Below are 27,809 nucleotides of genomic sequence, written 5' to 3' on the forward strand. Positions count from 1 at the left end.
ATCAACTTCAGCTTCAATAAAATTTTTGCGCAAAAACGTGGTAACTTCTGAGAAAAGCATGGAATGCGTTTTGCACCGGGTTATCTGCTATCTCACAGTTTTCTATTGAATTTTTTATGGATCCGTCTTTCGGTCCTAAAATTACTGCATTTTTAGGATAGACGAAAAATGTTCTTTTTCTAAAGCGTATTTTTTATCGTAACGATTTAAAAGGTAACAAATTTCTTGAAACTGAACAGCAATTTCCCGTAATTTGTCTCTGATTGATAGCCTAGAAAACAACCTATGACTATATCAGTTTCCGGTTTCAAGTATCAGAAATAATGATCGATTACACCAGATGAGAACTAATTCCGATTTCTAATACCGATTTTTACCCATCTAGATTAAAATGAAGTATCTTATTATATCATACAATGCTATTGAGTTTTAATTGCACCTGATCTCCTGTTCCGGAGAAATAAGGTGATGGGCATTCAACGATTATATGAATTGGAACAGGTTTAAATAATGATTCTGTATTTTTCTTGCTATATGTAAATCTTGAAATTAAGTTTCGTAATTTTTGCTCAATTACCAAAGCGGGTTTTAGTACGCCAATGTTTAAGATTGCCCACCAAACTTTTCCCTTTTCCAATTCCGCTATCAGTTGGAGATGGTTTTCTATGAAACTGATTAGTGCAATAAATAATGCGCGAATAACTTAGTGTTAACTGAAACCGTACAATCACATAGTAACTGATTTTCTGATGAAACAATCTTAATAATTAAAATGTCATAGGGAAAAAAATCTTTAAGACAGTATAATGCAATCCACACTGCTGAATACCTTTGTAAGCCTTTCTGTTTTGTTGATTGCAGCATTGAATAATTTTGAATGTGAATCAGACAAATAGCCTCATTGACAAAGGCTAAAACTGGACTACTAGTTAATAATTACATCGGGTTTTGCACTGAAATAAAAAAAATATATATGTTCAGCTATCTCTCTATTCTGTACTTGTCACTCAGCGTGATTCCCTCGAGTCATTAACAGTGGGGGTATCTCAGTGCGATAGGAGGCCACGATAAAACGGCCAGCATACTGAGAAATGGTTTAATTTTTTTGGTAGGCATGTGACAAAAATACAACTCTTAATACTCTATGAAGCCTTACATTAATTAAATTGTCGCAAACTGTATAGAAAAATGTATGCAACTAGAGTGAGTATGACCAGCCATGCACAATAAAAATCGTGTGCCGAAATAAATTTCAATACCTCATTATTTGGTGTGCCATAATATTCTTGAAAACTGAATACTATTCGTCTCGTGTAGTGAAAAATATGTTTAAATATGAATCTACAAGTTTCATATAATTTCAATAATGATTATTAATCTCTAGAGTATATGCTGACGATGAAATAAACAATTTACAATGCATTCTGAACATAATTTCTCACAGAGTTTACTCACTTGACACTACACTAGCAAAAATCGGCATACGCCAGACAGCCGACGCAGCAACCTAATAATCCAACAAAATGGAAACGGTATATTGCGGCATTCAGATATGTGCCCAAATGCACTCCTTAGTATGTTTTCTTTTTCACTGTTAGACAAGGACAGGCAAACGCCCAATTCCCAACTCTGTAAAACTCAAACTGTTCTTCGCTTTACACAACTTGCAGCCAACTTATAAAAATTCACCGGAACCACAAAGAGAGCACAAAGCACTAAACCACAATTTGACCGATGATTTCAAAGTAGGCGTAAAATTGTCAACGCCGTCACAAAAATGCACAATGTTTACTCCGTTGTCACACGATGTGGTCAGTGTTCTAGGATCCAGTAGTACATCAACCTGTACCGGTACTTTTTATGCTAATACGATCATAAGGTTTTGTTTTTTTTTTTTTTGCTATTCCGGAACTCAGCCAGTAACCCGAACATGAACTGAAATGAACAACCGTTTGGGTGCGCGTCTGAACACTGACTAGCGTGCGGAAGAAAAAAATAAGCAGACGTAGACGAGAATTTCCGCGCCAGCCCTACCACCCACCGGTCGGCACAACCATGTTTACGCCTTTGGTGTTCGTCACAAACCGCACCGGCTGTGACCACCGAAGAGCGAAGTTAAATGCGAGCAGCTGGGGCCCGCTCTCGTCAATTCTCACATGTTTCAATCGGGCTCTACAGTGAGTTCAGATTTACTGTTTTATGTTATTTTAACGATGCATTTTGCAGAAATTTTCCAAAAATTCTTTACAATAAAAGAAGGCTATCACGACTAATTCCGCTTCCTCTAATTGTTATAAAACAAATAGTTTAAACAATGAGAAAGGCTAGTTCATTTTGTAAATGAGAACGCAGGAGGCGCACCGTCGATAGCTCGAAAGTGGGCAAACGATATATATATATATATATATATATATATATATATATATATATATATATATATATATATATATATATATATATATATATATATATATATATATATATATATATATATATATATATATATATATATATATATATATATATATATATATATATATATATATATATATATATATAAACGATATAGCTCGAAAGTGTACATGTACGGCGAGATAATGACGCAATTTCGCCTGGACAATCTTGACAGCTGCCGGAATGCAGCCAGCCTTCTGACGATTGCCAGAATTCCTCACAAGCGGGTATGTGTTTTCTGTGCTTGTATCGAATAGTATTAGAAAGAAAACACGTCATCAGTTTTTTGTTTTGTTAGGGCACTACACTATTCAAATTGGCAGACATCCTACATCGACAATACAGCTGAATTAATAATCACTATGTCTCAGCGTAGTTTTCTAGTTTAATTTTAGCCTGAATGAAGACCGTAAATTGGAATAAGTATTATTTTCATTGGTCATTAAGGGGTTTGTTCAATTATAAATGCTTTGTACAAAGTGGAAGTAAACATTTCCGTTTTTGTTACGTTTCGTCTTCGATTCTCCCGTGCAAAGCAATTTAAATCAAACTTACTGGTGCAAGCCCTGATTTCCAATTTATACTGGGAGCTTATGTATAAATCCTTAAAAACCTACTCTGTATTCGCTTTCCAGTAACTTCAATGTTGACTATCAAGAAAAATCGGACTTGTTGTTTGAGCACGCTAAATGTCGAGCACGTGTATAGCCGGATGGCTGATGGATCAAAAATGCACTAAACAGAACAATCAGCTGTTGATGAAATGTCACAGTTTAAAAATATAATTTCGAATCATTTTTTTTGTAATCTCTTTGGCTAGAAAATAAAGTATATCTGCATTTAGCACAAAACGGCGAATTGTAATGTAAATGCCATGAATGATTTTGATTTATAGTGTTCGATTCAGAATGCATTTTGGTTGAGTAAGCTCTTGGGAAAGGATAATTAGCGATGATTGATTTATTCAATAGACCATTGACTATAACATGCCGTTTCTACTTCCGATTCTTCCATTTCGTACACAAAATTTACATCTTTTTTCGTTCAGTGCAGATAAAAATCTGTTTTAATCCTAGACCATCGAACAGGAAAGTGTGTTTGCCCAGACATGTGCTATAAACATTGTAGTACAACGTCACGAGCTACGGCAATGCTTCGCGGTAGACGGAATACGGACGATTTTTGTAATTGCGAGAGAACTGATCGAACCGAATGGAGAGGTATTGCGGCGTAGAGGAATATCTAAACAGTTTTTATTCATTGTGTGAGCTCTGTTCGTAAAAAGTCTCGTTGTTCGCCATGCCTCGTGTCGTACGAAAAAGAATCTTATCCTATGGTGAACTGATGTAAGGGCTTCTACCAAGCGTTGCTGCGGGGACAACTTCCGTACTCAAAGAGAAATTCTGTATGATTATTTTACGCGTATGGGTGCCGGCTTGCAAATAAAAGGAGAACCAAACTGGTTCTCGCCGTAATTTCGACCCTGTGACTCATTTGAATTGATGTTGGCAGTTTTATTTTTTATAGTTTAAAAAGTATTTTGATCCCTCTCATTGAGACCAATAATCGGATTCGAATTTTGCAATGAAAGAATCACTTATGAACATCTTTTTTGTAAGTATCGGACAAAAAATTTTGGAGTGCAAAAACCAGACAATAACTTAACCGGTTCTTCTAAAACAAATGTTTTATCCGGTTTTTGCATTCAAAGTTTTTAACGACCGGTATTCAATGCTGCGCTCCCACAGCGGCAGTTGGTAAACACATTGAATGAAAAAACCGGGTAAAAACACTATTTTTTTGTGGAACTATCGTTTAAAAAAATTAAATTAAAATATTTTGCATAATACAAAACATCATTTGCATGTTGTCAATTTTTCGAGGAAAAATATAGGGGAATTAGTCGGTCAAGAAGTAGTGTACAATAGAACGTTCTCGAAAGGATTGAACAAAACGAACAAAAGCTACCGCCGCCACTACGAAAGAATATAATTGTTGTTGGTTTCAGGCAGTGCAAAATTCGACCTGCGATACAAGAACTTGAAGGCTTGCTTAAGGAGTGAATGAAGCTAGCCATTAAACGTGTACATTTACTTGAATGCAATAAAACAAATAATGTTGTATACATCCAGTTTTGTTGAAAGTTGGATACAATTCAATTCGCTAGAGACACCTCGGCGAATGATCGTAAGGTTAAAACTCACGGTAAATAAAGCAACATAATAATAATAAAATTCACTAGAGACAATAACAATGTGCACTATGTGGAGCATAAAAACATCAAGTACAGCATACCAGTGTATATTTCGATCAACCCTCAAGCGTCTCCGATCTTTATATTCGCAAAACTATGCTCCAGTACAGAGAGATTTTTTCCATCAAAAAGCAAGTGTGGAAAAACTTTTTCCCCGGTATTCTTAATGGCGTACGTTTGATACGCATGCGGTACCTTCTTATGTGATTTTCGGCCAGAATACAAAGGTTCCGTGTAAATCACTCGTTGCATATGACAATCAGATGGCTACATGTCAATATTGTCAGAAAGCTGTCCACTATGGTAAGCCATGTGATAAACTGGACAAGAAGACATCTACACCAAAGGACAACGGCGCTTCTTCCACACCAAATTCAAATAACCCCAGTACATCGGTGACTTTCATCAACAACAATGAAGCATCCTCCTCAATGAAACCCTCAGTATCCCTTATAGAACAAGGTTCAACAGTTGCAGCTAACAACTTACCCAACGTCTGGACAGAAAGTAACGATTATTCCGCCAATAACAGTGATGTCGAACCAATGGGCGGGAGCGCTGGATAGCAATGGAAGCGCCTCTCCTCCAAGGAGGAAAATAACAACCAGATCCAGCAATAAAATTATATTCTGTATTTTATATGTAGAAAGTGTGTGCAAAATTTAAAAATAAGTGGTTTTTAAACGACGATGGACACGGACTTTTAAAACGTGGTTTCGAGAAAAACGCGTATAGACAAAAGAATTTTTTCTTTTTGCGATATTCTCCGAACCAGAGATCATTTTTTTTGTAGAAACAGACAATGAAAATTATAGAATGATAGTACTCAAGGGAGAGCAAGGATGTGAAAATACAGCACGGAAAAGTGAGACGTGACAGAGGGTCATTTAAGCAAGCAGAAAATCTTCTAGTAACTTAACTCTTACCTTCTACCAGAGGAGTTGGGCTTAGGCATCTGAACAATGCGAATCACCCAAGTCTCTGGTATGTCGGAAAGTAGTGATAAAGGTCTTTTACCATTTACTATCCAAAAGGTAAAAGTTAAGTCACTAGAAGATTTTCTGCTTGCTTAAATGACCCTCTGTCACTTTTCTCACTTTTCCGTGCTGTATTTTCACATCCTTGCTCTCCCTTGAGTACTATCATTCTATAATTTTCATTGTCTGTTTCTACAAAAAAAATGATCTCTGGTTAGGAGAATATCGCAAAAAGAAAAAAGAAATAGAAACTACTAAACTTAGTCGTTAAAAAAGAAAAAGAGTAAAGACAAAAGAATTTATTTTTCTAGAGGGTGGGTAGGGTCCAAAATTTTTAAATAAACATTATTTTTGTATGTTGTAATAATATAACATTTTAAGAATTATTATTTTTCCGTTTCGTCTTTGACTCATCAGTGCAGAGCAGTTCAAATTGAGCTGCTTAGTGCTAAACTTGGCAGTTCAATTTGAACCGCTAAGCAGAAGTAAAGTTTTTTAAAGTTCAAATTGAACTGCCGAGTTTAGCACTAAGCAGTTCAATTTGAACTGCTCTGCACTGATGAGTCAAAGACGAAACGTAAAAATAAAAAAAAAACGGTTATGTGCCCTAGCACAAAATTTGGCTAACCCCTAAATGATTTTAAGAATGTTTTGTGAAGTTTTCGAGTCAATCAAAGTAGAACTCTTGGGCCTGTGCGCCGAGCTCTTGCCTCTTCGCAGTTTGAGATAAGAAAATATAAAGACTCATAACTTCCAGAGTTCTGTTCTGATAGGCTTGAAAATTTGACAAAACATTCTTGAAATGTTTTACTATAAGAAAATATAAAAAAAAATGATTTTTCAAAAGTGTCAGACTCTACCCGCTCCTTAAAAAACGACAATTGCAACAATTGTTGGATGTTGGATCATCAATCCATGGCAATGTAATGAAATGAAAGGTTCGCTCTCGTTAGTATTGTACAAGAAAGAAGGCCTTGCTTCACGGCGTGCTACATGACGCGAAGCAAAGTCAAATAGGCAATGTTTACGTTGTTTCCACAGTGTAGGTTTACAGAAATCATTTTTGAACATAATGTTCGCATTCACAAATGATATAGCTCGAAAGTGTACATTGTTTGTAGGAGTGTAACCATTCAAATTTTTCACTTTGTATGGTCAACAAATTTGATTTTCTTACACTCGTTTGCACAGAACCATTGATAAAACATTACAACGGATTTGAATTTCGAATTACCTTCTATGAATCGACAACAAAATAATATCGCAGCTGAACAGTTTGATATTTCAAGTTTTATACAACCAGTATTTTTCAAGTTTGATACGTCAAGAATGGTGAATGTAAGGTATTATGTTTTTTTTTATTATAGTTTGATTATTTTAATTGAATAATGTGTTGAAAATTCAAGTGAATTACAACCAAATTTACGAAGTTACGAGTATTTTTATACTTGTTGGATACTCTTCGGTTTTATTTAAAGAAAATGCAACGCAATTGCAAGCGTCTTTCCATCTAAACTGTATATTTTGTCAGTATAGAATATAAATTCGCTTACAAACGTTTAAACGCAGATTTTTAGCGTTTTTCCCGATTTCGAACACTATTCCTGTACATAATTTACTAGGTTACTTTGGATAGTAAATTTAGTAATTTTTATTTCGCGTTTCCCTCTTTAAAAAGTTCTATGAAGTTAGAAATTGATATTTCGAAGAACTCTCCCAGAATCAGGGCTTGCAAATTGAAGCAACGAATATTAACAAAAGGGTTTCACCATCTGTGCTATTCACACACATTCGTATGTCAGGTAGAATTCACAGCGCAACCCAAGCAAGGAAAGCTGCTTCGTTCGTTCATTAATTCATGAATATGCCCGCTATCTGAGACCTATGCTTCACGAGGTTAGCATTTGATGAATGGTTCTCATATTGAAGATGCCTATGAAGAAACTAGATTCATAACTTTTAGTTCCGATGAATATTAACATTGCTTTTAATGTTTCTAAGATATGTACACAGTGTAAACTTCCAAGAAACAAATTGATCGTTCTGAAAATGGGCTCAAATGCAAAATTTCGGCTATAAAATGTTTAAAATATGTTTGAAATGTGATCAAATTTGGTCTTAGAATGCGAACATTATGTTCAAAAATGATTTCTGTAAACCTACACTGTGGAAACAACGTAAACATTGCCTATTTGACTTTGCTTCGCGTCATGTAGCACGCCGTGAAGCAAGGCCTTCTTTCTTGTACAATACTAACGAGAGCGAACCTTTCATTTCATTACATTGCCATGGATTGATGATCCAACATCCAACAATTGTTGCAATTGTCGTTTTTTAAGGAGCGGGTAGAGTCTGACACTTTTGAAAAATCATTTTTTTTTATATTTTCTTATAGTAAAACATTTCAAGAATGTTTTGTCAAATTTTCAAGCCTATCAGAACAGAACTCTGGAAGTTATGAGTCTTTATATTTTCTTATCTCAAACTGCGAAGAGGCAAGAGCTCGGCGCACAGGCCCAAGAGTTCTACTTTGATTGACTCGAAAACTTCACAAAACATTCTTAAAATCATTTAGGGGTTAGCCAAATTTTGTGCTAGGGCACATAACCGTTTTTTTTTTATTTTTACGTTTCGTCTTTGACTCATCAGTGCAGAGCAGTTCAAATTGAACTGCTTAGTGCTAAACTCGGCAGTTCAATTTGAACTTTAAAAAACTTTACTTCTGCTTAGCGGTTCAAATTGAACTGCCAAGTTTAGCACTAAGCAGCTCAATTTGAACTGCTCTGCACTGATGAGTCAAAGACGAAACGGAAAAATAATAATTCTTAAAATGTTATATTATTACAACATACAAAAATAATGTTTATTTAAAAATTTTGGACCCTACCCACCCTCTAGAAAAATAAATTCTTTTGTCTTTACTCTTTTTCTTTTTTAACGACTAAGTTTAGTAGTTTCTATTTCTTTTTTCTTTTTGCGATATTCTCCTAACCAGAGATCATTTTTTTTGTAGAAACAGACAATGAAAATTATAGAATGATAGTACTCAAGGGAGAGCAAGGATGTGAAAATACAGCACGGAAAAGTGAGAAAAGTGACAGAGGGTCATTTAAGCAAGCAGAAAATCTTCTAGTGACTTAACTTTTACCTTTTGGATAGTAAATGGTAAAAGACCTTTATCACTACTTTCCGACATACCAGAGACTTGGGTGATTCGCATTGTTCAGATGCCTAAGCCCAACTCCTCTGGTAGAAGGTAAGAGTTAAGTTACTAGAAGATTTTCTGCTTGCTTAAATGACCCTCTGTCACGTCTCACTTTTCCGTGCTGTATTTTCACATCCTTGCTCTCCCTTGAGTACTATCATTCTATAATTTTCATTGTCTGTTTCTACAAAAAAAATGATCTCTGGTTCGGAGAATATCGCAAAAAGAAAAAATTCTTTTGTCTATACGCGTTTTTCTCGAAACCACGTTTTAAAAGTCCGTGTCCATCGTCGTTTAAAAACCACTTATTTTTAAATTTTGCACACACTTTCTACATATAAAATACAGAATATAATTTTATTGCTGGATCTGGTTGTTATTTTCCTCCTTGGAGGAGAGGCGCTTCCATTGCTATCCAGCGCTCCCGCCCATTGGTTCGACATCACTGTTATTGGCGGAATAATCGTTACTTTCTGTCCAGACGTTGGGTAAGTTGTTAGCTGCAACTGTTGAACCTTGTTCTATAAGGGATACTGAGGGTTTCATTGAGGAGGATGCTTCATTGTTGTTGATGAAAGTCACCGATGTACTGGGGTTATTTGAATTTGGTGTGGAAGAAGCGCCGTTGTCCTTTGGTGTAGATGTCTTCTTGTCCAGTTTATCACATGGCTTACCATAGTGGACAGCTTTCTGACAATATTGACATGTAGCCATCTGATTGTCATATGCAACGAGTGATTTACACGGAACCTTTGTATTCTGGCCGAAAATCACATAAGAAGGTACCGCATGCGTATCAAACGTACGCCATTAAGAATACCGGGGAAAAAGTTTTTCCACACTTGCTTTTTGATGGAAAAAATCTCTCTGTACTGGAGCATAGTTTTGCGAATATAAAGATCGGAGACGCTTGAGGGTTGATCGAAATATACACTGGTATGCTGTACTTGATGTTTTTATGCTCCACATAGTGCACATTGTTATTGTCTCTAGTGAATTTTATTATTATTATGTTGCTTTATTTACCGTGAGTTTTAACCTTACGATCATTCGCCGAGGTGTCTCTAGCGAATTGAATTGTATCCAACTTTCAACAAAACTGGATGTATACAACATTATTTGTTTTATTGCATTCAAGTAAATGTACACGTTTAATGGCTAGCTTCATTCACTCCTTAAGCAAGCCTTCAAGTTCTTGTATCGCAGGTCGAATTTTGCACTGCCTGAAACCAACAACAATTATATTCTTTCGTAGTGGCGGCGGTAGCTTTTGTTCGTTTTGTTCAATCCTTTCGAGAACGTTCTATTGTACACTACTTCTTGACCGACTAATTCCCCTATATTTTTCCTCGAAAAATTAACAACATGCAAATGATGTTTTGTATTATGCAAAATATTTTAATTTAATTTTTTTAAACGATAGTTCCACAAAAAAATAGTGTTTTTACCCGGTTTTTTCATTCAATGTGTTTACCAACTGCCGCTGTGGGAGCGCAGCATTGAATACCGGTCGGTAAAAACTTTGAATGCAAAAACCGGATAAAACATTTGTTTTAGAAGAACCGGTTAAGTTATTGTCTGGTTTTTGCACTCCAAAATTTTTTGTCCGATACTTACAAAAAAGATGTTCATAAGTGATTCTTTCATTGCAAAATTCGAATCCGATTATTGGTCTCAATGAGAGGGATCAAAATACTTTTTAAACTATAAAAAATAAAACTGCCAACATCAATTCAAATGAGTCACAGGGTCGAAATTACGGCGAGAACCAGTTTGGTTCTCCTTTTATTTGCAAGCCGGCACCCATACGCGTAAAATAATCATACAGAATTTCTCTTTGAGTACGGAAGTTGTCCCCGCAGCAACGCTTGGTAGAAGCCCTTACATCAGTTCACCATAGGATAAGATTCTTTTTCGTACGACACGAGGCATGGCGAACAACGAGACTTTTTACGAACAGAGCTCACACAATGAATAAAAACTGTTTAGATATTCCTCTACGCCGCAATACCTCTCCATTCGGTTCGATCAGTTCTCTCGCAATTACAAAAATCGTCCGTATTCCGTCTACCGCGAAGCATTGCCGTAGCTCGTGACGTTGTACTACAATGTTTATAGCACATGTCTGGGCAGACACACTTTCCTGTTCGATGGTCTAGGATTAAAACAGATTTTTATCTGCACTGAACGAAAAAAGATGTAAATTTTGTGTACGAAATGGAAGAATCGGAAGTAGAAACGGCATGTTATAGTCAATGGTCTATTGAATAAATCAATCATCGCTAATTATCCTTTCCCAAGAGCTTACTCAACCAAAATGCATTCTGAATCGAACACTATAAATCAAAATCATTCATGGCATTTACATTACAATTCGCCGTTTTGTGCTAAATGCAGATATACTTTATTTTCTAGCCAAAGAGATTACAAAAAAAATGATTCGAAATTATATTTTTAAACTGTGACATTTCATCAACAGCTGATTGTTCTGTTTAGTGCATTTTTGATCCATCAGCCATCCGGCTATACACGTGCTCGACATTTAGCGTGCTCAAACAACAAGTCCGATTTTTCTTGATAGTCAACATTGAAGTTACTGGAAAGCGAATACAGAGTAGGTTTTTAAGGATTTATACATAAGCTCCCAGTATAAATTGGAAATCAGGGCTTGCACCAGTAAGTTTGATTTAAATTGCTTTGCACGGGAGAATCGAAGACGAAACGTAACAAAAACGGAAATGTTTACTTCCACTTTGTACAAAGCATTTATAATTGAACAAACCCCTTAATGACCAATGAAAATAATACTTATTCCAATTTACGGTCTTCATTCAGGCTAAAATTAAACTAGAAAACTACGCTGAGACATAGTGATTATTAATTCAGCTGTATTGTCGATGTAGGATGTCTGCCAATTTGAATAGTGTAGTGCCCTAACAAAACAAAAAACTGATGACGTGTTTTCTTTCTAATACTATTCGATACAAGCACAGAAAACACATACCCGCTTGTGAGGAATTCTGGCAATCGTCAGAAGGCTGGCTGCATTCCGGCAGCTGTCAAGATTGTCCAGGCGAAATTGCGTCATTATCTCGCCGTACGTGTCTTGTTTATTACCCTCCTACTTCTTTTTTCTTTTTTTTATTCGACTTCATTTGACATTCATCAATCCCGCATGTACATAGAAAAAACGAATCTTGAGACGAGGTAAATGAGATTGAAATATGGGTATGTTTGGTAGTGAGATATCAATGTTATTGGCAATAACATTTTCCATAATTAGTATATATGAAGGGCAATAACGTATTGCCTTTCATATGGACTTTTTATCGAAAAAATAAAACCAAGACGCTTAAAATGTAGAACCGATTAAAAACGGTTCTGCCAATCTTGTATTGCAAGAATTCGACAGAAAAGAACCGTTAATAACCGCTAGGCGAAATTCTCTGCCGGAAACGGTTGTTGCATTGTTGCAAAAATGGCTGCTAGACATAGCCAGCCGTCTGTGTGGGAAATCTGCCCGCCGCGTACAAGAGGGTATACAGGCTCACATATGAACTGTGTGTAAAATTTACTAAAGCAGCGTGGCGAATACTTGCAGATGTCACCACGATCGACACTATTTTGGGTGCAGCATTAGCATTACGACACATTTTTTTGGGTGCTACCTTCACATTTTGTTTTATTCCGATTAAATTCACGTGTTATTCAAACGACATCGAAATAAAGTTGTCTTTCACTCTTAGGAAAATCACGTGAGAAGTGTTCAAATTGATGTAGTTAGAATATTTCTGTAACAAGCAGGAGAACTTTGATATCGTTCTGGAACTTAGTGGAACGTAGTGAAATGTTTTGTAAGCTCGCGCGAACAGTCGAGTAGATAGTGTTTCTAACGTATAGCAAATCTGGAATTTACACAGGATTTGAAAATTTTTCATCAATCAATCGAAAATACTCTTTGTACCTCGAGCTTACGCATCGCATAATTTCATTCAAACTCAAATCCACAGATAACAGATATACAGACTCGAACAAAATTATTCAAAATCCTATGTAAATTTCAAATTTGTAAAAGTTGGAAACAAGGAGCACACTATTGCCACATACTCAACCATTCGCCGCGTTCTGTAAAACCGTTCCACCATGTTCCGGAACGATAACAAAGTACTACTGTGAGGAAAAATATTACGACTTAGTTCATAATTTCGAAATTCTTTATCTTCCAAATATATTTTGTCATTCAGTAATAGCCGTTCAACCGAGAAGGTTGTGTATAGAAGCGTACAGTTTAATAACGCTGGTTAGTTTACACGCGTTAAATACGACAACGGTTGAACTACAGGTAGAAACCTGTTGGCAGCAGCCGTTAAAACGTAAAATCGTGCTGCATAAGAGAGCCCTAGTGCTGGGCCAAGCTGGTGAAGGAAACAACAAAGGGCGTTTCCCAAGCTCTACCCAGGCCACAATATACAGCCACAAGTGCTGAGCAGGAGAGTGCAAAGGCACATTGAAGAAGAAGAGTGCAAAGGCACACAGAAGCAGGAGAGTGCAAAAGCACACCGGTGCGAAGGCACTTCGGTGCAGAAGCATATCGGTGCGGAGCACAAGGAAGAAGGAGACAAGACAACTCGGTCTTTCCACTGCCATACAACACGCAGGTATACACCGGTGACCTGCGCTGGTTGCAGCTGGCGAAGACAAAAGTAAATCGGAAACCGAGTGGTGCTGGATGTCAGGTAGCAGTAGCATCACATCCAACAATCAGCATCCAACAAGAACATCTAGAGCAACGAGGATCTACACGGCAGTGCAACGGAGATAGACAACAATTTCAAGGTAGAAGTTTTTTCTTTTCCTTTTGATTGAATACTGTGTAGTGTTGGTTTCATTTTTTATTTTAAAGTTTGATTAAAAATTTTAATGTGATGGATGAATCCATGGACGTAAATCCTAGCATGAATCCTATACCCCCACGAACGAAAAAATATCAGGAGAGCTCTTCTGGGCCTTGGATAGTCTTTTTTAGACGTATATCAAAGCCATTAAACATTTACCAAATTTCTAAAGGTTTGACATCACGATACTCTTCAATCAAAGAGATCATAAAAGTAAATAACGATAAAATTCGTGTTGTGGTAAATAATTTGAAACACGCGAATGATATTGTCTCTTCGGAACATTTCATTAAAGAGTATAAAGTTTACATACCCTCCAAAGATGTCGAAATTGACGGTGTTGTTACCGAAGCGAGTCTTTCGGTAGATGATTTACTCAAGCATGGTGTTGGTCGTTTCAAGAACTCTATGCTTGAGGGTGTGAAAATACTGGAGTGCAAACAACTGTACTCAGTAGTTTATGAAGAGGGAAAAAAAGTTTATCGCCCATCAGACTCGTTTCGAGTGACATTTGCCGGATCTGCGTTGCCGTCCCATGTCTATGTCGATAAAATTCGCCTCCCTGTTCGGCTTTTTGTTCCAAATGTAATGAATTGTACGAACTGCAAAAAATTCGGACACACAGCTACTTACTGTAGCAATAAACCAAAATGTATTAAGTGTGAAGGACCTCATAAAGATAATGATTGCAACAAGGAAATTGAAAAATGTATTTATTGTGGGGAAAGTCCTCATGAGGATATTTCAGTATGCACTGCATTTAAAGTGCACAAAGACAAAATTAAGCTTTCTTTAAAAGCACGGTCTAAGCGCACATATGCAGAAATGCTTAAAACGGTCATTGATGTCCCCCCTTTGGAAACCGAAAACGGGTTTTCAAATCTAGAGGAAACAGAGGACTCTGACTCTGACGAAAATAGTGAAGGTAATTCGTTTATCACTACCCAAGGGTCAGTTAAGAGAAAGAAGTCTTCTTCCAAATTACCAAAAAAGACACCTAAAGTTTCATCTTCAAAAAAAGATCCCCGTGTTAAACAAAAAAAGTCAAAACCAAAGACTGTGCCTCCTGGTTTGTCAAATTCACAAACCAATCCAGGATCTAGCACAGAAAAAGGTAATAATCCTGTGGGCTCCATTTCACAGCCACCAACAGGATTACTGAAGTTTTCGGAAATTGTTGAATGGATTTTCTCAGCATTCAATATATCTGAACCCTTAAAGACCCTCATAATGGCATTCCTTCCAATAGCTAGAAATTTTTTGAAGCAGTTATCAGCTCAATGGCCAATTGTCTCAGGTTTTGTATCTTTTGATGGATAATTTATCACCCGCCGCAAATGATACAATCACTGTCCTGCAGTGGAATTGTCGAAGCATCATGCCAAAACTTGATTCATTTAAAATTTTATTGCATAGTCAAAAATGTGATGTATTTGCTTTATGCGAAACATGGCTTACTTCAAACATAGCTTTAAATTTCAATGATTTTAACATTATACGTCTCGATAGAGACTCTCCGTATGGTGGAGTGCTTTTGGGAATTAAGAAATGCTGTTCCTTTTATAGATTAAACATCCCTTCAACTTCTAGTATAGAAGTTGTTGCTTGCCAAATAAACATTAAAGGCAAAGATATTTGCATAGCTTCGGTTTATATTCCTCCAAAAGCACAAGTTGGACAGCGACAGCTTAATGAAATGGTTGAAGCCCTTCCTGCTCCACGATTGATTCTGGGGGATTTAAATTCGCACGGAATGATGTGGGGTTCCGTTTACAATGATAGCAGATCATCTTTAATACAAAACATTTGTGACAATTTTAGCATGACGGTATTAAATATGGGTAGCATGACAAGGATCCCAAGACCTCCTGCACGCCCAAGTGCATTAGATCTATCTCTTTGCTCAACATCAATTCGACTAGATTGCACCTGGAAAATATTGCCTGATTTACACGGTAGCGATCATTTACCAATCATCATCTCAATTAGCTGTAACAAATGTATTGCTAATTCAGCTAGTATTCCATATGATTTGACAAAAAATATCGACTGGATTAAATACCAAAGTAGAATCTCTAGTATTTTGAATTCAATGGAAGAGCTCCCTCCACTTGAAGAATATGACTTCCTCATTTGTTCGATTCTGGAGGCAGCAGAACAATCCCAAACTAAACGCTTTCCTGGGCCAACGACTAACAGAAGGCCTCCCAACCCCTGGTGGGACAAAGAGTGCTCAGAGGCTAAACTCGCAAAACAAAATGCTTGCAAGACGTTTCTAAAACGGGGAGGAGGAACTCCTCAGAATTTTGAAAAACTTATGGTTTTAGAAACCAAGTACAAGAGCATACTTCGAGCCAAAAAATGTAGCTATTGGAGACATTTTGTCGAAGGTTTGTCAAGAGAAACCTCAATGAGCACTCTTTGGAATACGGCCAGACGAATGAGGAATCGTAACGTGGGCAATGAGAGTGATGAATACTCGAACCGATGGATATTTGACTTTGCTAGGAAAGTTTGCCCAGATTCTGTTCCTACGCAAAGCATTATACGGGAATCTCCTCCAAATAATGGTTTTATTAATAACCCATTTTCAATGATGGAATTTTCTATAGCACTCTTGTCTTGTAACAATAACGCTCCAGGGTTGGACAGAATTAAATTCAACTTGGTGAAGAATCTGCCCAACCTCGCAAAAAGACGTTTGTTGGAATTGTTCAACAAGTTTCTTGAGCAAAATATTGTTCCACCTGACTGGAGACAAGTGAAAGTTATCGCCATTCAAAAACCGGGGAAACCAGCTTCCAATCACAACTCATATAGACCCATTGCGATGTTGTCCTGCATCAGAAAATTGTTCGAAAAAATTATTCTACGACGTCTCGACACTTGGGTCGAGACGAACGGTTTGTTGTCAGATACTCAGTTTGGCTTCCGTAGAAATAAAGGGACGAATGATTGCCTTGCATTACTTTCGTCTGACATCCAAATTGCCTTCGCTCAAAAGCAACAAATGGCATCTGTATTTTTAGACATTAAAGGAGCATTTGATTCAGTTTCCATTGATGTTCTTTCAGACAAGCTCCACCAACATGGACTCCCAGCGGTTATAAATAATTATTTGCACAACCTTTTGTCAGAGAAACACATGCATTTTTCACATGGCGATTTGGCAACACTCAGAAATAGTTACATGGGTCTCCCGCAAGGCTCATGCCTCAGTCCGCTCCTGTATAATTTCTATGTAAACGACATTGACAGCTGTCTCGTAACCCCATGTACACTAAGGCAATTGGCAGATGATGGCGTGGTTTCAGTTACTGGGCCCAAAGCTATTGATCTGCATAAACCATTGCAAGATACCTTAGATAACTTGTCCGTTTGGGCTGTTCATCTTGGTATCGAATTCTCTGCGGAGAAAACAGAGTTAGTCGTCTTTTCAAGAAAGCATGATCCCGCGCAGCTTCAGCTCCATATGATGGGAAGAATGATCCAACAGGTTTTAACTTTTAAATACCTCGGGGTGTGGTTCGATTCCAAATGCACGTGGGGAGGACACATTAGGTATCTGATAACGAAATGCCAACAAAGAGTAAATTTTCTTCGAACAATAACAGGATCTTGGTGGGGTTCTCATCCGCAAGATCTCATAAAATTGTATCAAACAACGATACTTTCAGTGATGGAATATGGATGCGTTTGTTTTCGTTCCACTGCAAACTCTCATTTTATCAAACTTGAGCGAATTCAGTACCGTTGTTTGCGAATTGCCTTAGGCTGCATGCATTCGACACATACAATGAGTCTTGAAGTTCTGGCGGGAGTTCTTCCATTAAAAGATCGATTTTGGGAGCTTTCATCACGCCTGCTAATAAGATGTGAGGTGCTGAATCCCATGGTAATTAATAATTTCGAACGACTAGTCGAGCTTCGATCTCAAACAAAATTTATGACAGTATATTTTAACCATATGTCACAGGAAATCAACCCTTCAAGATATATTCCTATCCGTGTCAGCATCCTAAGTGCCCCTGACTCAACTTTATTTTTCGATACATCCATGCAGCGTGAAGTGCATGGAATCCCGGATCATCTACGCTCGACGGAAATCCCAAAAATATTTTCAAGTAAGTTCAGGCATATTGACTCTGAGAAAATGTTTTACACGGACGGATCGCGAATTGAAGAAGCGACAGGGTTTGGTATGTTCAACAATAATGTTTCGGCCTCATTTAGGCTTCAAGAACCTGCATCTGTTTATATAGCAGAGCTAGCAGCAGTTCATTATAGTTTGAGTGTAATCGTCACATTATCTCCAAACCATTATTTCCTCTTCACAGATAGTCTGAGTGCAATTGAAGCCATTCGCTCAATCGCTGCTGGCAAAAATGAACCGTTTTTCTTGGGTAAAATAAAACAGTGTCTGAACGACATATTGAATAATAATTATCTAATCACTATAGTCTGGGTCCCGGCTCATTGCTCCATTCCAGGCAATGAAAGAGCCGATAATTTAGCCAAACGTGGTGCTATTGAGGGTGAAATTTATGAGCGACCGATTGCTTTCAACGAATTTTATAGTTCGTCTCGCCAAAGAACACTTGCCAGCTGGCAAGCATCTTGGGATAGAGATGATCTGGGTCGGTGGATGCACTCAATTATTCCGAAAATATCGACAAAGGCATGGTTCAGGGGACTGGATGTGAGTAGGGATTTCATTCGTGTGATGTCCAGACTCATGTCCAATCACTACACGTTAGATGCACATCTCCTTCGAATTGGGCTCTCCGAGACTAATCATTGTGCTTGCGGAGAAGGTTATCGGGATATTGATCATGTCGTTTGGACATGCGTGGAGTATCGTGATGTCAGATCTCAACTAATAAATTCTTTGCGTACCCAAGGTAAACTATCCAATATCCCAGTTCGAGACATTCTTGCTTGTCGCGACCTTCCATACATGAAACTTATTTATCATTTCATAAAGAAAATTGGAGTTTCAATTTAATAAAGGCCCCTTTTAAGACTTAGTTCTGATCCCAGCTGCGTCCATGAGTTCAACCAATAGCTAAATTAGAATAAAAATTATGTAATGATACAAACAAAGTAGAAACAGTTTATGAAATTATCAACAAAATGTCTGAAAATAACAGCTTATTTTATAATTTATAGAAGTTAATCGTTTGGTTCAAATAATATTTCCGAGTAGATTTCATAATTAATGACGAGTTACCTAAGATGATATTTAAGCTATAAGAGAATATGTTTTAATAAATTCAAAACGTTGTGACTATGTTAGAATTAAATTAGGATAAGAATATTATGTAAAAGTGATGCTACGGCGAAGAAAAACTTATGTAAACTGCCTTAAGAAATAAACGTATTTATGGAAAAAAAAAAAATATATTTTGTCCCCCTCAAAGTAATCCCCTCCGGCACCAACACACTTGTGCCAACGTTTTTTTTAATCCTCTCAACAGTTGTTAAGGTCAATTTCCGAAATAGCCTTCATTGCGCGGAGCGATTCCACCCCGGTGGCACGATTGTCATCTGCATACAATTGGCTTGAAGCCGAAAATTTTGGTTCTTTGGTTCTAGTTCGCTATCAAATGCTGTGTTTAAGCAGTGTTCACACGTTCACATTTTTCTTCATGCGGTTGCACCAACAAAAGGAAACGATTTCGATGGAATATAATCAAACTATAATAAACCACAATCTCTTTTTCTTATTCAAAAAGAAGTCAGATTACTTGATTTATAGAGAATACTATACTAGAGTTATACTTATATTGGGTTTGAAGTAATAAACTTTTTACACCAGTGCACAGTGGTTCAAAACCGCAATTTCACGCTCTTAATTGATAACTCATAGGATCGTGGTTTTTGAGGTACAGTATCTTCAGCAAAGTTGCTCAGAATGATAGATGCCATCTTTTGGCAAATTTTATTTATGTAATTGATTCCCCTAAAAGTGAGATAAAAATTTTAGTTTAGCTCAGAGCCAACATAGAGGTTAAGTTATATTGACAAAGTTGTTTAGAAAGTTATTTTAAACAAGTTTGCTGAAGGTTTTATTCCCGTAACTTGAGTGTAATTCATGATATAATGTATTTTCTGAAAAGGGTGTCCAAAAACCATTTTTTGTAAGAAAACATATATATTTTCAATTTATATGAGTTTTTCATGTTATACAAAGTTTTTCATCTTTAAAAACTACACAACTTTCTCAAACATACCTTACTGCTATCATTTCAGTTTAATGAAATAGAGCAATTTTTCATGTTTTTTTCAATAAAATTCTAACTTGTCTATTATCAAAAGGCGCAGGAAGGTGCAGATGAGACTACTTACATATTAAACTACTTCAAAAGAGCTTTCATACCGTAGTTGAGTTATTCGTCTGCGATCGTCTGCAGGCGTGATATGTTCTTTTCAAATATCCTAGTCCTTGACATTTGCAATGATAAGGTTCATTGTATATCAGATCAGATTTCAGTATATATTCATTACTATGGTACTTGTCACAAAATATGATTTTTTTTACACATTGAAGTCTATAAATTGAATAGTTTAGTAACTGTTTTGTCACGACTTTTAAAAAAGCCATCATCAAATCGAATTAAGTTATGTCATCTTCTGGTAGAGAAAAGTATTATCAAAACTCATTTTCTAATTATTTGTATTCATTTTATGATAGCTGAAAATGTTCTTAACCAGCTAAAGGACTCTTAGCATCGTTCGACAGATTCTTCTTGGACTGTTTTGGCCATTCACGAATATTTGTAACCAAAGGATCCAATGAAACTAATTACCAATTCATGGGATCCCGATTCGTAAGTGATCTGGATTGCTGGCGGGTATAATACTCCCTACATCTGTATAAAAGAAACTTCTTAATTATTATGAAAAGTACAACATAGCAAGCGTTTATCGATCTCCACTTTAATAGATGAATAGAGGATATTTATCCGCAGAGCTTTTCTATAGAAAAAAACTTACCAAAAATGACATAACGTAATTCGACATGATGATTGCCTTTTTTCAAAGTCATGGCTTCTTATCTCACTTTCAAAAAACATCTGTAATGATTACTAAACTTTTCTATTTGAAGACTTCAATGTCCATAAACAAATTTTATTGTGAGAGTTTTCATGGTAACGAAAATATACTGAAATCTGATCTGATATACAATGAACCTTATCATTGCAAATGTCAAGGACAAGGATATTTGAAAAGAACATATCACGCCTGCAGACGATCGCAGACGAATAACTCAACTACGGTATGAAAGCTCTTTTGAAGTAGTTTAATATGTAAGTAGTCTCATCTGCACCTTCCTGCGGCTTTTGATAATAGACAAGTTAGAATTTTATTTAAAAAAAACATGAAAAATTGCTCTATTTCATTAAACTGAAATGACAGCAGTATAGTATGTTTGAGAAAGTTGTGTAGTTTTTAAAGATGAAAAACTTTGTATAACATGAAAAACTCATATAAATTGAAAATATATATGTTTTCTTACAAAAAATGGTTTTTGGACACCCTTTTCAGAAAATACATTATATCATGAATTACACTCAAGTTACGGGAATAAAACCTTCAGCAAATTTGTTTAAAATAACTTTCTAAACAACTTTGTCAAAGTAACGTAACCTCTATGTTGGCTCTGAGCTAAAATAGAATTTTTATCTCACTTTTAGGGGGATCAATTGCATAAATAAAATTTGCCAAAAGATGGCATCTATCATTCTGAGCAACTTTGCTGAAGATACTGTACCTCAAAAACCACGATTCTATGAGTTATCAATTAAGAGCGTGAAATTGCGCTTTTGAACCACTGTGCAGTGTGGTTTTTTTTATTGTATGGTATGAACGTAGCTTAACATATTGTTGACAACAACGCCACCAAAACAAAATGCGTCGGTTTCAGGAACCAGCTTCCATAGCAGGGGGCGAGCGATTCACGTTTGATGTCTTCAATTGACATAAAACGGTTTTCCCGATCGTTTGAGTTTCAATTTTCGGCGAAAAATCACAGAGAATCAATGCAGTATCGGACGGTGCATTATCGTGGTGCAAAACCCAAGAGTTGCCGGCCCAAGTGATCTTTCAAAATGGTTTTTACTGATCCTTTCAATATTCCCAGTAAGGTCTCTGACTGTTAATCGTCGATTCTCGAGCACCAGTTTCTTGATTTTATTGACGTGTTCATCGTCAGTTGATGTTGATGGCCGTCCTGGACGTGGTTCGTCGTCAACGCATTCTCGACCTCTTTGAACTCTTTGAACAACTTGTACCAATCAAAAACATTTGCTCGCGACATACAATTATTACCGAAGGCCTTTAGCAACATTTTGAACGTTTCGGCATCAGAAATTTGATTCCGCACACAAAATTTAATGGAACTTCTTTATTGAATACTTTCACTCATTGTAAAAATCGTCGATTGTAATTTTTATGCTTCATCACGAAAATTGTGTCGTAATGTGAATGCTGCACCCAAAATTGTATCGACCGCGGTGACATCTGCCACACTGAATGAGCAAATTTTGCACACTATTCAGAAGTGAGCTTGTATATCTGTTTTCTGTGTCCAAACGCATTTATTATCCAAACTGGAAAAAAAAACTGACGACATTCTCGCACAATGACTTCCTCAATGTGATGTGTACCTCGTTAGCAAAAAATACGATTTAATTTGAATCTCATAACATGCCATGTTGAAGTTTTTTCAAATTGAACCTACAATCACAGTTATTTTAATTATTTGGTTAGATGAATGATATCATTCAAGTGTTGTCATCAGAAATAAATTTACTGATTCTTGTGCTTGATGTTCGTTTGAACATTTACTGGAAGTTTATAAAAACGTTTCGAAAGTATTTACTTTTCTTTGCGCCTTACTTCTTCGAACGATATTATTATTACAATCGATTTCTAACTGATCACCTACCAATTATCAAAACTTTTTTTTTACATCGAATTGTTACTATACCGTGGGTATGTCCTGGCCTTGGAAACCAGTTGTTGTATGCTCGATCCCCAAGTCGGAACGATTCTTCGTATCAATAGTTCAGTACACTAATAGTCGGTTGTGGGGTTTTTTGAAACAAAATAAACATATAATATTTCCCTTGTTTCAAGAATAAATCAAACTTAACTCACTACATTACAATAGAAATCAGTAGAACCCGAGTACCCCCAATTTCATAATTCGTTCGATGAATTACTGTTCATAGAAATCAGGTTGTTTTGGTATTTATGGCTGCGACAGAACAGAACAAAAAGTGTGATTTTTTCTCAATTTTTTTTTCATTCACATTTAGACAATGGGCTTACACTTAGCGGAAAGCGAAAAGTATAATCAGCCAGCGCCTATATTCATTGGCGATTGGCAACAGTCTGGCATGTGAAAGCAGTGCTCAAACCAATAAACACATGGCAAATAACATGCGGCAGCAGACGATAACAAGAAACCCGTGCCACAGTTCTTCGTACATGATGGGACTCCACGTGATCGAATCATAAGGTAGGCCATGTGGATTTGATTCTCGCTGTCGACCTGCTGCTAGTATATGTATGTTTGACCATTCTAATAGGTTTATCGAAGGAAGGGTGCGAACTTTGAATGGTACACGTTGTAATCCTCGAGCGGAACAATCATATTTGTATCTGCGGACGGTGTTTTTATTTTCTTTTTCTAGAAGTTCTTCCCTTAGTATTTCCTAATCTTTTTAGCTTCCAATTGAAGAATTTGTAATATCCGACTTGTGCCAACCAACAACATATAATAGTACACGGAAAGAAATTCGTTACTGTGGTCATGATTAGAAAATCTTCATTTTAACTTCTCATGAAACCATAAGCAATAACTCTTCTGCCATGAAATTTATCATGGTTCGAAAATGCGTTACTTAAAGAATGTATTTCTTTCAAAGCTCGTAACTCTATCAATTCCAATTTTCTATCCGGATATCACTTTGAACCCTCTGCCTCAAGTGATGTGATAAATTACTTAATAGATTAATGGTAAAGCATGAAGCAAACATTGAAAAGCAAGACCTACTGAAAATGTTTACATGTTCAATTAATAATCGTGTTGTTTTAAACATAACATAACTAAAAAGACGATGAACCGAAAAATGACATCATAAAAGACTAAGCACGGCTACGCTTTTCATTTGACAAACATCAATGTTACATTTTGTTTGAATGTATTTTTACATACTTGATGTGACCGTTGTTGCTAGAATAATATTCCGAGAGCTAACGTGAACCAAAAAATCAATTCGATTGTGAATTTGGAACACCATCTAATGAAATTCAGAAAAATATTTTGTTCAACCACTTTGATTAATTTGTTTCATAGATATAACAACACAAGCTGTATTGATTCACCTAAATATTTTAAATAAGACGATGTTTTGAAAACATAAGAGGAAAAATCGATCCGCGGTATTTGCAAGAATTCGACGTAGAGTTTCTTTTTAAGAGGTTTGATTCATACGTGTTTTTTCATGCAGTTCGTTTAAGTGTTCAAATTTTGAAACACAAAATCAAAACTGGAGTAATGAACGCAAGTAACCACGTTATTTTAGGCGTCGTCGTTTTTCAAACACAAAATATTTAATTGTTAATGATTCTGATTGAAAAAAGTTCGTCGTACTTTTCACTGAATTTATGCTGCAAAAATTACCATCGTAGCAGAAACACGACTGAAGTTATACCCAACAACGTCAAGTGCGTTACGTTCAAATTTCAGCGAAATCAGTCCAAATGGAATCCGAGAAGTTTTAATCATGGTGTATTATCATAACATGAAAATATATTATTTCCCACAAATCATGACTCGTTTTGCTCATTTCTAGAATCGGAATTTTGTCCGTGTATCATTTGAGCTGTAAGCTTTATTCTACATTCCCGATATACAGTCTAAGAACGTAAGAACGAGTCCGTCATAGCGTGTGATCGGATCGTTAAGTAACATCGACATGTTTTATTTTTTGTCATGAATACGTCTTACTCTAGTTCCGATATTCAACTGAATGAGTATAAAATGTAAACTATAGTCGAAAATCGATCATTTCTTCTTGTGGTTTACACGGATCTGGGACGTCGTGATGAGGACTCTCTACAAACGGCAGTAACAACAGATATTCTGTGTGGTATAAAGCCTTGAACGCTCAGATCGCGCAATCCTAAAACTGAATTTGTGAACTAAATTGAGAACCTGGATTCTGGTCCACCTGGATTCTGATTTTAGTTTCAGGTTTAAAATTTCGTTTCAGGCCTTGATTAATCAGCAACCAGTTGAAATTGAATATTTAACCAAATTTATGGGAAGTCATAGATCATGCTCAACGTGTAACCTAAACTGGCTTAGAACATGGAGTGATCAATAACGTAGATGCAGGTCAGTATGGGAAGGGAAGTATCCACCTTACAGTCCAAATTACATTTACATCCGCCCTAGTTAAGCACGGTCACAAAAATTATCTGCACGGTTCTATACTTCACGGGCGCATCTTAAACTTAACGTTTAACCCGAAGAAAAATAGATCAAACGTTCCCCGAATAATCGACGGAATTTAGTCTAACCAGATTTTTAGACACACATTCCATCTAAATTGACACATTGTCGTAAAACTGAAATGTAGAGGCGCTGCTTGTTTAGAGATGATTCTTTCAGCAAGAGCTGTCAAATCTGCAGGAAAAAATTTAATTACTCCACCTTTTCAACGATTTCTTATAAAAACGGCAAATTCATTCGAAGACAAATCAAAGTAAAAGTAGAAGAAAAAGTTTTTACTCTGAGGTGGTTATGTTGATCTTAATTCATTGTGCGAAATCTACCGTTTATTCAGAATGGAGCATTAAACTTCGTTTTATACCATTTGCCTGGAAATAACAAATAAAGTATCCAAAATAAATAGTACTCGATCGCTATACATTCTAGTACTCGAGAAATCAACATTACACTGATTTCTCCTTAAAAAAATGTTGATCGGAAAAAACCTAACCTTACCCAATTTCACACATTTCTGAAGATTTTCCATGTTTCATCGTAGTTTACACCAAAACAAGAGTAGTAATCACTTTGAAATCGATTTTTTTCTAATCGGAGTGTACTTTTATTGCTGATATTTATTTGTACTATTGAATAAACGATAAAAATGTTGCAAATTAATACTGCCGATATGAAAATTTTCCTCCTTTTCTTGGTTCCATTTTGCATTGGCAGGTGGCAGCTACCGGTAATTCAGCTTTGCGACAATGTGCCAATCCGATAACATATACCTGATAACACCGACAATGGAAGGCAGATGGCGCATCGATCGGTTGACATCGTTAATTTTGGGTGGTAAATTCGCATCGGTTGACATCGATTAATTTTGGATGGAAAATCCACAGTTTCTGTTGCTTGAACATTTTTTAATTTCGCGAATCAACAATATTCAATAAATAACACTTTTCACTAAACAACACACACTTGCCACAGCTGCACTATCACTCAAAATAAGTTGGTTCCTTGGTTCCAAACGATGTTCGAAGGAATCTTCTTGGAAACAAGATTGTTGATCGTAGAGTTCGTTGTGAAACGTGGAAGTCGATTAGAGATCGGATCTTTCGCTCGATCGCTCGGTCGATTAGAGATCGGATCGAACGCATCTTGTGTAATCTTCCTTCGTCGTTACAGGACGTAAATACCCAACAGGCGACATCGATCTATGCTATTGGCGACATCGATATTTTAGCTATGAATCCGAATTGTCGCGTTGCTTTAAATGTTAAATCAGGTCGATGCGGATTAAGTGTAAGTTTTGCATCTAATACAACACCAAGATCGTTAACACTATCAACTCTAATAAGTGTTTGTCATGATTTGGCGTCATGAAAAATAACGAATGATTAAAAATACACTCGGAAAATATCTGAAATGTCTGTGTATGTTTGAACACACTTCACTTTTTACCGCTCAATTTTCTCGGAGATGGCTAGATCAATTTCAACAAGTATACGCTCATTTGAAAGCTACTATTGAACCATTGATCTAGTTCGAATAACAAAAAGCTGTCACTTCTGTTTGCGGAGATATAATGGTATAACTGACGTATTCTACCAAACGCGTTGTTTTTTACTGCTCAACTTTCTTGGAGATAGCTGAGCCGTTTTCAGAAAGACCGGGATTATTTGAAGGTTACTATTGAATTGTGGATCCGGTACAAAAATCAATTGGTTGTCATTTTCGGATCCGAATATATTATAGTATAAGTGGGGGGGGGGGGGGGCAGCAGATCAAAGCCCAATTCGTTCAATTTCGCCATTGTTTTCATCGACTTGTGGCAGGCTGTTTTTGTTCCATCGAAAGCAATCGCGGCACCCATTGCCGTTTCAACCTTCCGAGTGAACGGACGTGCTTTGTGTTTACTGCGAAAGCGTTGAAAACCAGTGCCGTGTGTGATAAAGTGACCGGACGATCAAAACTAGATTGCTATTGTGTAATAGACAATAGTGCTTTTTCCTGTGAGAGGTTTTATGCACATTATATACTGAAGCAGTGTATTGTTGTGAGCGGACGATCGAAACAGTACCGTTAGCCGGTGATTGTTCGATCGATCAAAACAGGCCCAGCGGTGTACGTGATATCACTGTGCGGATTAAAAAAGAGTGTGCTTTTTCCTCTCGGAGGTTTTTTGCACACCATCGCAGCGGCGATACGCCGATCGACGAGGGCTAGGCCTTGGTGGCCCCCGTTGGACTTAAGTTAAGTATCATTATTTAGTTTTTTTTTCCTTCCTGCATTCGACTGTTCTATTTCTCCCCGATTCACTTATTTCTGTGCGGAGGTAGCTCCGCAACATGTCTAGTGTAAATTCTGACCCCCCCGTTCCCGATGATCAAATGGAGACTTCCCTTGACTATAAAAAGTCTCGCATAAAGAGCTATCCGGATGGGCTCGCACTACCGGCCGGTCCTTATGCGGTCTATTTCCGGACCAAATCGAAAGAAAAAAAATTAAATATTTT

The 27,809-nt window shown here is 36.7% G+C and overlaps 1 protein-coding gene across 2 annotated transcripts in view; it reads right to left on the bottom strand.

Annotated features, from left to right (window-relative positions):
* The window catches only part of LOC131427840 (uncharacterized), an 80,922-nt gene that overhangs the window by 23,503 nt on the left and 29,610 nt on the right, over window positions 1-27,809 (bottom strand). The window contains exon 1 of one of the 2 annotated variants that reach the window (XM_058591384.1): window positions 1,456-1,975. The exons of the other annotated variant lie outside the window; for it this stretch is intronic. The gene's annotated coding sequence lies outside the window, so the exon portion shown is untranslated. Of the gene's footprint in view, window positions 1-1,455; window positions 1,976-27,809 lie in introns of those variants that run through there. 2 annotated transcript variants of the gene reach the window in all.

The sequence above is a fragment of the Malaya genurostris genome, chromosome 2 (assembly GCF_030247185.1).
Source record: "Malaya genurostris strain Urasoe2022 chromosome 2, Malgen_1.1, whole genome shotgun sequence".
NCBI classification, from domain to species: domain Eukaryota; kingdom Metazoa; phylum Arthropoda; class Insecta; order Diptera; family Culicidae; genus Malaya; species Malaya genurostris.